The 17,035-nt window shown below is 33.9% G+C and overlaps 1 pseudogene; it reads right to left on the bottom strand.

The window, feature by feature from the left end:
* Positions 1–423: 423 nt before the first annotated feature.
* On the bottom strand, positions 424–2,178 carry LOC140856543 (7-deoxyloganetin glucosyltransferase-like; annotated as a pseudogene).
* Positions 2,179–17,035: the final 14,857 nt, after the last annotated feature.

Below are 17,035 nucleotides of genomic sequence, written 5' to 3'. Positions count from 1 at the left end.
ATACTACCACTAAGTAATGGGTCATGTCGGCAGCTATCTTTATCATTGGTTTTCGGGAGCCAATGATACTTCCACTTGTTATCCGATTCACAATTCTTGTCATTATTACCATCCTTATCCATCACAGCTGGTCTCTCAATGAATAGCTATCTCATTATTTAATATATATCTGCATCTATATCTTCTTATCCATCCGTATCCCTCAAGGAAAACAAATGCGGAGAAAATTTTGAAATAAATTAAAAAAGTTTTGCGAATTAGACTTGGACCAGATCCGATCTTTTCCACTTGACAGGCATAGGTAATTTTTATTATTTTACACATATTTTATTTTTTAATATCCATCGGTGTATTCATATGCAGTAGACTGTTATAATAAGTCCGATCTATTTTTTTTAAAAAAAAAATTCTACGCTACCAACAGAGCATGCATCAGAGTTTTTTATTGTCCATATTACGACCACAGGGAACAAACTATTCCGTTACTCCAAGTTCCATACATCTGGCTACTTTAGTCTATGCGAACACATCTTCAAAGCAGTGATTCCTTGACCAACCTTTCGAAATTCTGAAAAGAGGAGCCACCTGGTTGCGTTGCTCTGGTTGCACTCTCCTTCCACTCCACCGCCCTCCTCCGCATCTCCTTTCCCTTCTCCCCTACCATCAGCTCCCTCACCAACCTCTCCACATCCCCTCTCTTTACGTTGTTGTCAATCTCCATTCCAATGCCCCACTCTGTGCAGGCATACCTGCAATTGGTCTGCTGCTCAGCAAAGAATGGCCAACTTATTGTCGGCACTCCACCGCATACACTCTCCAACATCGAATTCCATCCGCAATGAGTCAAGAACACTCCGATGGACGGGTGTGAGAGCACCGCCTCCTGGGGGCACCAGTTCGCTAGCAGACCCCTCTCCTTGGTCTCGTTCAAGAACTCTTGTGGAAGCATGGCTGTGTCTCCTTTCACGAGGTCAGGTCTGATCACCCACAAGAAATCATGCTTGCTGTTAGCCAGCCCTCACGCGAACTCGATCAGCTGCTCGTTCGTCATCACCGTAATGCTTCCATAGTTCACGTACACGACTGACCCGGGCTCTCTCCCTTGGAGCCACTCCAAGCAAGTTTTGTCCTCCTTCCACAGGTTCGAGCTTATCGATGTTAAAGGGCCCGTGGTGATTTGGCGAGAGAGCAAGGATAAAGGGCCTATGGTGTAGATAGGAGGGAGCATCGATGCCATCGCATCCAATACAAAACGTTCGAATTCATCGAAGGTGTTTAATATGATCGCCGACCCCATGGATGATCTCTGGGCCTCACGATTACAGTAATTGAACATGATGTCCTTGGGGTCCAGCGTACGAAGGAAGGTGGGCAAGTCCCTTAGCCGGACATTCTTCATCCCCGATATCCAATCGATGGGTGTGTCGAGATATTCGTTGGTGAGATCACTGGCATCTGCGCACCAATTAAGAGGAAAGAACAGTAATTATTGATGAATCGATATTAGTGTGGCGGTATCTATTGGTTTAACTTGAGAAATTAAAGTTAGCTAGTAACCTTTGAGAGGAAAGATGCCTCTTTCCGTGAGATGTTGATAGTGGAGGTAGCCCATCATGCCACATGCACTAGTGGTCCAGAACAAGACCTCGGGGATTTGGAGCTCCTTCGCAGCATCGAGGGTGAAGCTCATGATCCCATCAGAAACTATGCATGACACCATCGGCGTAGGAGAGGAAGGGTCGTTGAGCTTAGTTATAAGGTCACGAAAGGGGGGAAGGCAATTTTTTGCGATGGAATCGCAAAGGGAGGGGATGTCTTGGGTGGCATCCTCGTCGGTAGGAAGGAGGCCGTCCGGGATGGACTCGAAGCGAAAGTCCGGGAGGCTGTCGAGGGAGGAGATGGCTCCGGACCTGAGGAGGCGGTTGTGGTTGAAGTGGGTGTTGACAAAGGTGATGTAGAAGCCATGGTAATGGAGGAGCTTGGCTAGCTTAAGCATGGGGGTTATGTGGCCTTGGGCTGGGTAGGGGATGCACACTGCATGAGGCTTCTCTGGAATGGGACCCATATTTCCTCTCTCTCTCTCTCTGTGTGTGCCTGTGCGCGCACCGAAAGGGCTTTTTTCTTTATTTTGGTTGAAGGAAGCAAAGGGCTTGGGTCCTCTTTGGTAGATGTAGAGGGCTTGGCCACCAAGATTTATATAGCCGTAGGGAGGAGTGTCTTGTTGGTTAAAAAAATGCCGTAAGAAAAAGCGTCCCGTCTTTGTTGGGTCAACAGCGAGCGGTGCAATTCAAATTATTGATCAACATCCATCCATATGAAAATATCTTTCTGATATCGCATGGGAAAATATGATACTAACTGGGGCGGAAACTCGGAAGGGATGGAAGGCGGTAGCGGCCCAGTTTGGCGGGAAGGTGGTCAACAGTTACACCTTACGTCTACATTTTATACACGTGTTTTTACGTGTTCCCAAACTGTGACCTATCCGGCTTGGTTGTACGAACGCCTTAGGATGCCCGTTTGTGCCGACTTACGGCTGGCCTGGAAACTACGGATTCAGGCCAGGGAAAATGCCAAACATCAATCACCAGTCTGTGGCGTATGATTACTTTCCCCTTCCAACTCCTTGCTCGGTGCACCGGCTCTACATGGGAGTGAAATGACTGGCTAAATAACATGCCCTTGATTAACACCTATATATCTAATCCCAAATGGGGTAAGAATTCGCAAGACTGCCGTGGCAGTCAGTAAATGTTTATTAAGCCTGATATCACTCCTTGCCATTTGGACAAAGGGTGCAGGGTTTGATCCGTATCTTGGGTGCAAGATAAATGGATGGGGATTAGCTCTTCTCCGTCTCAAAATGATCTGCAGGGATACAACGCAGCGTGACGCCTAACTTCTCGTAGCTGCAGTTGGGGGATTGACAGAAGGGCACGGTCCATAAATGCGTACCATGTGATATTAGGCATGCGTGTTTGGGGGCTGTCCAATCAAAACTTTTGACGGTGGCCATCAACGGCAACTGCAATCCTTGTCGAAGATACGATGCTTTATTAAATACGGATAGATAATGCTAAGGGGGGAAAGGACTCTGAGCATCATTTTAGGAGTTTTTTTTTTAAATAATATAAAAAAAATTATTTATTTAAATAATATAAATTTTAATTTATTTATGAATCTAATGCAAAAAGGATAAAATGTCATTTTGAATGACATTTTATCCAGGTCACGTCATCCATAATTTCTACGTAGAAGTCGTCAAAAAAAAAAAAAAATAGAAAACATCATTTTAATGACTTTTTTAAAAACATTATTCAAAATGACGTTTTCTATTTTTTTTCCAAAAAAAAAAAATAGAAAAGAATGAGAAAAAAATAAAATTTATAATTTTAAAATTATAAATAAATAAAAATTTTAATTTTTAATAAAATTTAAAATATAAAAATTTAAATTTTTAATTGAAATAAAGAAGATAATTTTAGATGATTTTTTCTTTTCAAATTAATTTTTTTTAAAAAATATCTAAACAAAAATTTTAATAATTTTAAAAATTAAAAATATCATAGAGAAAGAAAAAAGGAGAAAGAAATGCGAAAGAAATAAAAATTATAAATTTGAATTTAAAAAAATAAAAATTTAAAATTTAATTCAAAAACACCATTTCAAATTCTTTCTCCATTTCAAATTAATTTTTTTAAAAAAATATTCAAAAAAATAAAAAATTAAAAAAATAAAAAGTGCCATTAAAAAATCAAAAATTTAAAAAAAATAAAAAATTTAGAAAAATAAAAAAAAAATAAGAATTATAATTTGAAATTTAAAATAAATAAAATTTTTTAAATTAAAAAAATAAAAAATATCATTTCAAATTATTTTTCTAATTTTAAATTAATTTATTTAAAAAAAATTCCAAAGAAATAAAAAATAGCCTAAAAAAATTTCATAAAAATAGGAAAAAAATGAAAAAATAGAAAAATTATATAATTACAAATTTGAATTAAAAAAAATTAAATTTTTAATTTGAATTAAATTTTGATAAAAAAATAAATTCCATAAAAAAGTGAAAAAATGAGGAAAAAATGTGAAAAAAAAATTATAAATTAAAATTTAAAAAAAATAAAAAGTTTAACTTTAATTCAAATAAAAAATATCATTTCAAATTACGTTGTCCATTTCAAATTATTTTTTAAAAAAATTATCTAAAGAAAAGAAAAAAAATGTTGTAAAAAATAAAAAATACCATTAAAAAAAGAAAAAAAGGAAAAAAATAGAATTGAAGAAAAATAGGAATTGTAATTGTAATTAAAAAATAAAATTTTAAATTTTAAGAAATAAAAATTCTAATTATAATTGAAATAAAAAATATCATTTTAAATAACTAAAAAAATGGAAAAGAATGAGAAAAAAAATAAAATATATAATTTTAAATTTAAAAATAAATAAAAATTTTAATTTTGAATAAAATTTAAAATATAAAAATTTGAATTTTTAAATAAAATAAAAAAGATAATTTTAAATTTTTTTTCTTTTCAAATTAATTTTTTTAAAAATATCTAAAAAAATCTTAAAAATTTAAAAATTAAAAATATCATAGAAAAAGAAAAAAAGAGAAAAAATATGAAAAAAATAAAAATTATAATTTTGAATTTAAAAAAATAAAAATTTTAATTAAAAATTATAAATTTAAAATTTAAAAAAAATAAGAATTTTAACTTTAATTCAAATAAAAAATATCATTTCAAATTATTTTATCCCTTTCAAATTATTTTTTGAAAAAAATATCTGAAGAAAAGAAAAAAATTGATGTAAAAAATAAAAAATATCATAAAAAAAGAAAAAAGGAAAAAAAATGAATTGAAAAAAATAAGAATTGTAATTCTAATTCAAAAACAAAATTTATAATTTTGAATTTTAAGAAATAAAAATTCTAATTATAATTCCAATAAAAAAACATCATTTTAAATAACTAAATTAATTTAAATTTAATTTTTAAAAAATAATGTAAATAAAGGAAGAAAATACTTAAAAAAAATGCCAAAAAGATAAAAAAAGGTAAAAAATGAGGAAAAAATATAAATTTAAAATTTAAAATTTGAAAAATAAAAATTTTAATTTTAATTCAAATAAAAAAAATAATTTCAAATTATTTTCTCCCTTTAAAATTTTTTCTTAAAAAAATATTTCAAATAAAATATTAAAAAATTAAAGAAATAAAATATACCATAAAAAAAGAAAAGATGAGAAAGAAATGGTAAAAAAATAAAAGGTATAATTTTGAATTTAAAAAAAAATTCTAATTTTAATTCAAATAAAAAATATCATTTCAACTTACTTTTCTCATTTAAAATTAAATTTTAAAAAAATATAAAAAAATAATAAATTAAAAAAATAAAAAGTACCATAAAGAAGCCATAAATATAAAAAAAATAAAAAAATTATAATTATAATTTTAAATTTGAAAGAAATAAAATTTTTAATTTTAATTAAAATAAAAAATATAATTCAAATAAGAGACATCATTTCAAATTACTTTCTCTATTTAAAATTAATTAACTTTTTTTCCATACCACACCGTACGTACTTGTTCGTGCCTGTATCAGATCGAGATGTACCAATACGATCTGATTCATCTCATAATTAAATTATTCGATATATTATTATTATTTACGTTATAATTTTTATAGTCCTTTTAGCATAACTTTTTTTCTCCAATATTTTGAGACACATTCGAGTATGTGTATCCATATGCACAAAGCATAATATCCGATCACTTAAAATTAAATAATATAAAATAAAATCAATATTTAATATTATTAAATAAAATAAAAATGTCAAGCATACAAAAAATAGTACAATAAAAATATAAAAAATACTAAGTACAAATATAACAAAGACTAAATCCCACAAGGACATCGCGGTGCCCGTGGTCGCTTGGACCTTCTCAGGAAGGTCCTCGCCGGCTGCTCTTGCTGTGATGGCTCCTCTCCTATATCAGTGGAGGAGATCTGCTAATCATGCTGCTCAAGAATAACTGATGCTATCGGATCATCTACGGACTGAGAGACCTGTTCAACCCTCTCATCTGGATACACGGATGGACCTGAAAAGAAAGTATCATACTCATGTGGCCAACTGGTATCCGATGATGTCATCTGGAGGATGTAGGAAGAAGAAGGCGCTGCCATCTGTGGATCAAAAGACGGTGGCATCTGTGCAATATCTAATGATGACATCTGCGGAATATGCGGTGATGGCATATGTGAAACATATGGTGACAGTGTATATTTCATATCTGGCGTCGGGACTGCTCCATACCAAGGCACACAGCTATATGGATCAACACCAATCGCCACCAATGTTTCGGAGCTTGTTCTCTCTATCTCCCGTAGTATCCGAATCCGTTCGTCCTCATCAGTCGTAGATAAAGCACGACGAGCGTCCAACACAAGATTCGACATAGAATAAATCTACAAAATAAAAATAAAACAGTCAGTATACTGTAAAATATAAAATAAAAATATAAAATAAAAATATAATACAAATAACATAAAGTAATTTTCATAATCTTACCAAAAGATGCACAGTAGAACTCTCGCCCTCATATCCAGAAACTGCATACCGAGGCTGTCCAATGACTCGCACCGTAATGCTAAAAAATCAAACCATGTAGTCATCGGTATATGAATGGCTTCTCAAAATAGGATCACCATGAACAATGTGATCTCGACGTGCATTCCAAATATCGATGTACTCTGTATGTCTGATACGCCAGTCAATACGAGCTCTCCCTCGTCGATCAATACGATGAAATTCCTGGCTGGTATCAAACTGCTCTAGGATGTCCTGAATTTGACCAAACTGTCGCAGGACACGATCGGAAAGATGTCACTCTACTACATCAAAACAAATAAGTGGCACCCTAGCAGTCCATATGTCATGTTCAATTGTACACATCTGCGATAGTATAGCCAATATCTCATCTGTATATGGCTTCCACAAAAACTGATAGAGTTAAAATAAAAAAAATTAGTAAGCTAAAATTTTAATAGATTATGAATACTGTAAAATGATATTTGTAAAAAATTTAAAATTTATCCGTCTATATGTATCAACTAATGTATCCAACTGGCACCTATAAACCCGTGCCACTCTCATCGATACGTGATGAATGTTGAATGCAACGTTACATCTGTTTCACAATCTACTCATGTTAAATAAATTTTATCAAATTTAAAACAGTAAGTTTGAAATAAAAAAAATAATATTTTGATACCTATATCCCAATGATCCATCTAGTCTGAATGGAATATCAGGATCCTGCTGCTCTGATGGTATCTCGAGCAACTGTCATCGTAATGGACTGATAGTCGGCATATGCTCCAATACCCAAATCTACAAATTTCAAAACAATCATACATGATATACCCAATATAAAATATAATTGAATATTAAAAATAAAAATTTTTAATTCACATACCTATAATAATACAAGATAACCATCAATCTCGCTCTGATCAGCATAAAAACCCCGACATATAGCTCTATATAGGCAAGCTAGTACTGCATTGCCCCAACTAAGTCTACGAGCGAAGTCTAAATCTTCTAATAATGGCAAAAATATCAACTTCATCTTATTCGATGAAGTATCGGATAATAGGATACCACCTAACAACCGCAGCACCTGACCCCTAACATACTGCTGCACCATCTCCTCTAGTGCATCATCCATAATATGAAAATATCGATAACGATCATCCAAACACTCAATCCTGAGTCGTGAATGATCGAAAAAATATGCGTCGGGCTCAAACCCTAGCAATCGCAAGCACAAAGCCTGCCACTCCAGAATGGTAAGCGTAGGATCAACTCCGGTAACTAGATCGCCATCAACTGGTAGTCCAATAAGGATGTTGACATCCTGTAAAGTGATGGTCATCTCACCAAATGGAAGATGAAATGTGTGTGTCTCTGGATGCCATCTCTCAAGCAAAGCAGTAATAAGACCAACGTCCATCTGTATACGACCAATCTGATATACTTCATAAAATCTAAGATATCGTAAATAATCTAGCACTCTATGTGGGATGTCCTCTGTCCTCCAGAAGTCAGCATCGGATTGTCGTAGACGAAGATGTCTGGACTCCTACAATAAAATATAATAATTAGATAATGTATATGACTTTTTCAAAAAAAAATAAATAGTAAATAGGATTAGAATGCTTACGCCGTCATCTAAAATAGTATGTGATCGATGGTGCTCCTGCAATGTAAGAATACTACTGTCTCGAGGACTGGGATACCGCGGATCGTAAGCCATAATATGCTAATGAATTTAAAATAATGATATTATCACAGATGTATTAAAAAATAAGATACAATATATTTTAAGAAAAATATATTTTAAATACAATATTATCACACAATACAACTTAAATACAAAATTCAGTTCATCTCAAGATATTAAATACGTATATTCAAATACAATCTCACAGAAATACATAAAACAATGATGAAAATAAGTCTTCGGAGCCTTTAATCACTACAAGAAATTTAGTTTTTTGTGACAAGCAATGTTGTCACTGAAACTTGGAATATTGTCACTGATGAATTTCTCTGACAACAAACTATTGTCACTAGCCGGTCGTAATTGCTTCATCGCTAAAACCATTTATGACAACTTAAATTTCTTGTCACTGAATCATTTCTTTTCTGTGACAATAGAGCTTGTCACTTAATGTACTTTTTGCTGTCGCCAATACAATGAAATGGGCATGCCTTGAAGGATCTTGTGACAATAGTAAATCTATTTAGAGATGAGTTCTCTTATTGCAGAAAAGTCTTACAGAGACAAGAGTTTCACTTGTCACTGAAAATAAAATTTGTGACAACTTAACTTGTCACAGAAACAAATCATTCTTATCACAATGCAATAACGTAAATTGGTTTTGGGACAATAATGACTCTGTTTAGTGATAAAGTTTCTTGTCACTGAAATAGCTTAAAGTGACAAGAACTTTTGTTGTCACTGAAAATAAAATTTGTGACAAGTTAACTTGTCACAGAAACAAATCATTCTTGTCACAATGCAATAACGTAAATTGGTTTTGGGACAATAATGACTCTGTTTAGTGATAAAATTTTTTTGTCACTGAAATAGCTTAAAGTGACAAGAACTTTTGTTGTCATGAAAAATCTCATATGTGACAACTTGTTATTATCACTAAAATTTAGTGTATATGGCTACAGAAATTCATCTCATTCACAAGCAAACTAAGAATCCAAATACATCTTTCTCAATGTTTGCATTTCAGTAGATATCCAAAATAAAAATCACAAGATAGTACCAGTAGTTCATAAGCACTCCATATGCTATTTAATTGATCAAAATCAACAGTACATGATCCAAGACATCCAAGAAATTTTCAATTTCATTGTTTGAAATTCGACAGGACATCCAAAATTAATTTAAAAAAAATACTGACTAGTACCTATAGTTCATAAGCACCCTACATTCTACTTAACTGATCAAAACTAACAGCCTATGACATCCATATTTTCAAATTGAAGCTAGTTGATGTACTCCCATAATGCCAACAGAAGTAGCTGCCCATATTATTCCTGCATATAAACAAGGTTTGGATTAGTAAATGATTGGCTAGAATAAAGTTTTGAGTAATTAAAGTCTAGCAACCTCTAGATAAGCAACAGATTATCCACTAAAAATTTTTAAAAAAAAATAAGGCAACTTTTTTTGCATATAATTTGTAAATTTATACCTCATATTGAAAAGTTGAGACAACAAGAAAGGTTTTCAATCCATGTTTTCAATGGATTACACAAGAAATGAGCTCAGGCATGTTAGCAATTAAACTTCTAAAATAAAAAATTAAAAAAAAAAAATTGACTATATATTAAGAATCTCAATTCAAAGTTGCCATTCCTAGAATTATAAAAAATTATGGATCTCACACTCTTAGAATGCAGCACTGTACCTAAGTATACTATAGCTGATTGATTGTTGTTTATATTCCTCTCTTATAGATCATTGAAAATAAGAAAAAAAATATTATATTTAACTTTTCTACTTTCTTAAAAGTAAAAAATTCTTACTTGGTCAAGGTTCATGCATTGAGGAAGATGAAGCTCTTGATTGGAAGAAAGTTTCAAAAAAGGCAGCAAAGCGAGCTTGGATCATAGCATTAACTTTTTCATTAACTTGTTCCTCCATTTGAGCTTGAATCTCAGCTCTAACCTCATCTTGCAATTGAGCTCGAACGTCTTCTCTAATGCTATCCACCAACGATTTCTTAGCTTGTTCGACAGCTCTTTGTACCTCTTCTTGTACATTTTCATTATACCTAACTCTCTTAGATGGTGCCTTCTTTCCAGCACCTTTGCCACGAAAATAACCAGACTTTTGGCCAAGTACTTACAGTAATATGTCATCACGAGTCATTTGGGATTCATTCTCTTGTGTTTGTTGAACAACCTCCTCAAGTTGTTCCTGCAATAGATTATCAAAGATTAGATGCCAAAATAATGCATAATGAATTTTAAGAACAATAAGAAAAGTTTTTTAACTAACATGGATCTCCTTGGATTTAGGGTCAGACCATACTAATTCTCCTTCTTTATTTTTCTTAGTGTGCTGAATCAACCAAACCTGATCTGGTGGTGCTTTTTTACCTGTTTCTGGGTCCCTCTGAAATGAATCACAAAAAAATAAATATTTTATTTAGAAATTCCTAAAACTATGTTAAATCTTCAATTTATTCTAAAAACTTACAGTTGATTCTTCAACTTCAGCATAAGATCGGGTGCCACATGTATGCTTAGTAACTAGCTTTGCCCTATTTGCTGCATTTCGCTTGCTTACTTTCTACAAACAATTGATACATGCAACTAACATCATCTATAAATCCAAAATGATGATGTATATATTTTAAATATAAATTAAATTTTAATTTACAAAAATCTGAAAAGCATCAGAGCTGAAGTATGCCATCATATATTTCCAATCTTCTGGAGTAACATCTTCAGGAATATTAGCCAACCTCTCTTCATCAGTTCTAAATTTCTTATATAAATCATGCAAGCGATTTCTCCAACCTCTATAAAGTCGTTGCATGGTAGCCAAGACAAAAGCACATAAACGATATTCATTCCTATCATCTTCCATCTTAAACTTCTCCTAGAAGACACAAACAATGTAAATTGTATGTTAATATATATAAATAGAAATAAACAAGATACTAAAATCAATCATAAATATTTAATTTACCTTTACTTGTAGCCACATTCGCTCACCTACTCTATTTGCCACATCTGGCCAATTTTTTGTGGTTAATGAAACTTGTGTCCTGACAACATAACCACAAAAATTGACAATATCTCTAGCATTTTCTCCTACTGCTCTCAGTATATCATGAGGGATGCTAACTTTCAATGGTCCATTCTTTGTTCTCATATCAACCTTAATACATTTGTAACGCCCACGCACATTCTTACTTGAAACAGTTGCTATAAAAAATAAATTACAATTAGTATAACTAAATTTAAGTAGAATAAATTAAAAGTTTCAGCTATAAATAAAATATTATTATACCAGCATTACTACAATGACTAGAAACTCTTGGTTGAGTTTGAAGTTGCTGTCCATGGGATTGACTTTGCTGCAATTCAAGCATCTGGTCTTGGTGTTCATTTGTCTGCTGGTTTTGTTGGTCCCAAAGTTGTGCCTCTTCTTGTGATTGATTTTGCCGCAGCCTTTCTCGATGAGGTGATGTAACTTCATTTGTTTGAAATCTTATATCAATAACAGGGCGTTGTCCTCGTCCACCAATTCGTGCACCTCTTTCTCTACATCTAACCATTTCCTAATAAAAATAATAAGCAAGCTTTTTAGTAAAAGTTTAACTAATTATCAGCAACATCTACTAAATGCACAAAAAAATATGAATATGCCATCAGAAGATACAAAAATAACATGAACACAATAAAATGATTTAAATTAAAATACCTGTTGGTCATCACATAATGTTTCTGTCACTAGCTTGATCTGTTATTTATATTTCTCTTTTCAGAATAAAGGTGTCATGAAGAAGTGTTATGGGTGATGTATGATGGTGAGCGAAAGCTATAAGGGAGAAAGAAAGTCTACAAATAATTTCCTCCATTGGTTTTGCTTTGCTTGTAAGCTAAGGGAGTAAGAAAAGTTTACTTCAAAAAAAAACAAAAGGGAACAAGGAGAGTGTGCCAAATCATCATTTGCTTCACTTGTATACAATCATACCTGCAAACATATTATAAATACAGAGGACAACCAAATAACATTTGTAATCAAGGTTTATGTAACCATTTTTTATGAGGTGTCCATGCTAATAAATCACTTCCCAAAGTAGGTTAGGGAAGGATTTGGGCCAAAATATCTCATAAAACAACCAAGAACCTTTACCAAATAGATAAGTTGGTACCTTTAACTAAATGAAAAAGAAAAAAAAAAGGTACCTCCAATTTGTCCTCACTTTTAAGGACCAGGGGAGGGTTGGCTGTTGAAATTTGCATCACCCGAGTGGTGCCCCATCTTACTTCTAGAGCAATCACAAGGAGAGCAGTACCCATTCTCTCAGATTAATCAAGCAGAAAATTATTAATACAGTTGAACTATTCAATCAGTCTAAGCTTTTGTATGGTGACATTCCTCCATCCTATATATATTCTCCTGTATTTATTCAACCCATATCACACATCTGGATCTTACATCTGAGACTCACTGCCTGATGAACAGATTGGTATCATATTCATATTATCATGAGAACACAACTCTATAAACTGATAGTTAGGAGCCAAAAAAAAAATAGAGCTTGGAAGTCTGACATCATGGATTTAGTATCATATTCGTATTATCATTTGAATAGAACTCCATAAATTGAAAATAAAGAAACCAAAGAAAAATCTTTTCAATCAAAAATCCCCAAACCCTACAAAATATCATGCTTCTACCTAGATTAGCTCTCCAAAACCTCAAGCTCACATCGCTGCAACTCACATAAAATCCCATATCATCGGAACCTCAAAACCCCTCTAATATCCTTAGATGCTCTCCTTCTCCATAGATCTCCAAAAACAGATAACGAAATGAAAAGAAAAAGATGCAAAAACCAAAGGAAAATGATCAATCTATGAGGGAAAAGGGCATACCTTTGATTTTTTCTATCCGTCCTCTGTTTCGTCTATTTTTTTGATATTTTCCCTGGATTTTCCTCTGTTGTTTATGAGGCATAATCAGGTGGGGAGGCTTGGAGCGGCCAAATGGGGAAGACGAGGGGTTTTGGGCCTCTTTCCCATGAAACCAAGAACAACGCGCGAAGATTGGTTTCTCAGCGGCAGAAAATTTTTCATTAAATGAGCATTAAAAGTACTTAAAATGGGTTAAAAATACGGAACAATCCCGTCATAGGGGTCGACTCATGCCTGGGGGTCGACTCATGGGTCGACCTCTGTGGAAAAACATCAGAAAATGAGAAGGGAAGCACGGTTCTGTAAAATTGACCTAAAACCCGCAGAGGTCGACTCATGGGTCGACTCATGCCTTGGGGGTCGACTCATGGGTCGACTCACAGGGTGTGCCAAGTTTGTGCCATCCAAAAATTCAGCGTGCCAATCATCTCATATGCCATGGGTCGACTCATGTTTTTCAAACATGAATATCTTTCAAAATACAAGTCTAAAAATAATAAAATTTTCACCAATGGATCACAAATCTTTTGTTCTATGATTTGATGCTTTCAAATCAGAGTTTGGTAAAATTATGATTTTGCCCCTGAAGAGCAATAAATCTTTTTCAAGTGAAAGTCAATAGTACCCCTTCAAATGCTTTGTAATCATCAAAATCAATCCAAGGAGCAACAAGAATGGGCATATCTATACAAAAAGACTTTTGGTATTAGAGCCGGGGTTTTGAGTTCTAACTTTTAATATAGTATGACGGCCTCCTCCAAATCCAATCCAATGTGCACTAGAATATTTTCTTCAATGGAGTTATCAATTGGAAGGGTGCCAGTTGTGAGTTCTCTCACATCACTACTAATAGGTGTGGGGGTTTCTGGGATTGAGTACTTGTGAAGAAGTGGTAAACATGAAGGAGATGAAACGTTTCGTTTCTTCTTCTTCTTCTTCTTCCTCTTCTTTTTTTTTTTTTAGAGGGCAAAGAAAGGGCTTCCAATCAGGGGTTTGGTGCTTAATATTTTTTTGTTTCAGTGACGAGTAAATATTGTCATTGAATTTTTTTCTGTGACAAGAAAATATTTTCTGTGACAAGTAATTATTGTCACCGATGCCTTTTAGTGACAGAATTTTAATTCTTGTCATGAATAATATTTTATTTTTCTAACTAATATTTTAGTTTTTTGCACTTTTATTTAATGACAAGTTTTAGTGACAAGAAAAATTTTTTTGTCACCAATAATTAATAATCTATGACAAGGATATTTGTTTGTCACTAAAATAAATCAATTGATGCTAATCAGTGACGAGCATGATTTCTTATCATAGAATATTTATTTTCAGTGGCAAAAATTTTTTTTGCCACAAAACACTTGCCACTATAGATAAGATTTCTTATAGTGAATTTCTTCCACTGTTTGAAGTTGAAGTATGTTGAAGTATCCTAGGACAGCGACGGCGGTCATGACCCTGTTCCCTACAAATGCCACAGTGGTTCTTACTTCTTATTTGCCTATCATCCATCTCATTTTGTAGTCTTGTTGACTTTGGTCTACCTTTCTGCTTGGGTCTCAAACGATGATGATCAGGAATACATTTGAACATACATGTATGCATCCAATAATCTTTGTGTGGTAATGGATTAAAGTCACAACTCCAAGTATTCATATATGCTGTAATTGTACATGCATCATTCATTTAAAATGGTATTTTTTATTTTTTTTTGGACGACGTCTACGTAGAAATTATGGATGACGTGGTCTGGATAAAACGTCATTCAAAATGATGTTTTATCCTTTTTGCATTAGATTCGTAAATAAGTTAGAATTTATATTATTTAGATAAATATATTTTTTTTGTATTATTTAGAAAGAAGACTCATCTTTTTAGGGGGAGAATTTTACGCCCAAATGCCTCCGTATTGCGTGCATCATGTGTAATTGGACTGCACAAATCCCATGGTGGATAACACACCATACGATCTTTTATATTTTATTATTTTTTAATTATGTACTCTCTATCATGTATATGCTTCGAGATTTGTCTTGACTTACATCTGCTGCATACAATAATTTCTCCAACAAACGTTAATTATAAAATAATTTATTTAATAACAGAAAGGTACCTATAAAAAACAGAAAGGAACCAAACACCGCTCTATTTATAGCCATCCATAGATATCAAATAGTACTTATTTCTCATTACATAATCTCTAGGCCTGCAATGCTTCGGCTCGGTGGGATTTGGAATCTTTCGAACCAGGACCACGTGAGTTGGCTTCCAAGCATCACGCATCTGAGTAATAGAGAAGAAATGACGTAACAGCATTACATACATCCCGTTTTACAGTAGACCATTAAACTTTGAAGAAAGAGCAAGAAAACGCATAGGCTCTGAAGCCTCTTGTCCGAAAAAATTTATTGCCTGGACCACGCCTTGGTAAACCAGCGCGCATCTCAGAGCATGTGCACGGTAGATAACGTGCAATTGGGAATTTGTGAAATACAATGGTTAATGTGGCGTGTAAACCATCGTGGGATTTGGATGGTCTACCTGGATGTGGTCCTGCCAATAATTTCCCCTTGTCCGATCCCAATGACTTCAAATGGTCTACCTGGATATGGTCCAGCATTGAAGTGCCGCCTTTGTTTGAAAAAAATGCGTAAAGGCATCAAAATAGAATCCTTCCCTCCTCTCCGAGTTCATAACCTGCAGAATTCTATTTCTCCTCCCGATAACAGTCGATTGGTGATAGAACCTAATTATATTCGTATCTCTATTCTGCAGCCATTGAAGTCTTGTTTTTTACAGCCACAATGTTGCATTCTCTGCAATTTGTGACACTCATTAGGTTGGAGCCTAATTAAGTATCTGTAATTCATCCTCCCCAATTACACGCTCTGCCTCCCTTTGCTGGGTTTCTGTAATCACAATCTCCCACTCATTTGTCCTTCTCAGAATATTATCGATTGTCTATTCCAAGTTTCGAGAGCGGCTCTAGTGGCACTCTGAATTCTCTCACTCTTTTTTGTTCCTTTTTTTTTAGAAGCTGTCTTATTCTGCTAGGCAGCTACTAATTAATCCTTTCTGTATTCTTTGCCGTCGGGCTCAATCATATGGGTGGTCCATAATCTCCTTTTCAATCACAGGAAAGAAAAAATCTCATGCAGCTCTCAAACTTCTGAGACGTTATGTGTGGGCAGATCCATTAGTATGAATATGCCAAGCATTGTGAACAACCTTTTAGGACTCGCGCATCAACAACACGAAGGTTTTCAGTGAAAAGGGGCAGAACCCCTCACGGCCTGCTTGAAGGCATCAAATCTTTCGAAATCAAACGTAGGGTTTGCTTTTATGACATTCCTTGAACTGTGTAAAAGATACCTGTTCATCAAGGTCCAATGAACAAATATATGGTTTATTAGTCAGGATATTATTGGATGGACCACATCCAATCAATCAATTCAAATCCCGGGGCATATTCCGGTGGATAAGATGAATTCTCACTGTCTTAATCTTGAGTGACTATTAGATGGGTCACTGGACCTTATCCTATTTGTCCACATGTAATAGTCTGGCCACAAATGAACGTCACCCTAAAGGGGGCCCACTTCTGTCTCCGTTCCCTGCCTGACAATCTTAGCCCAACATCATTCATCCCTTACGCTCGCCTGTAATAGAACATCACCTTTTTCACTTCTTACTCCCACCCTATTCTATACTACGCTTCTACTTTGTGTACTGATCATTACTCAAATGAATGGGGGGAAGTGCCTTGCTTTCTCCACTCTAGTCAAAAAAAAAAAAA

Source organism: Elaeis guineensis, chromosome 3, assembly GCF_000442705.2.
Source record: "Elaeis guineensis isolate ETL-2024a chromosome 3, EG11, whole genome shotgun sequence".
NCBI classification, from domain to species: domain Eukaryota; kingdom Viridiplantae; phylum Streptophyta; class Magnoliopsida; order Arecales; family Arecaceae; genus Elaeis; species Elaeis guineensis.
Note: the sequence above shows the minus strand (reverse complement) of the source record. Positions and strands in the feature narration are given on the sequence as shown.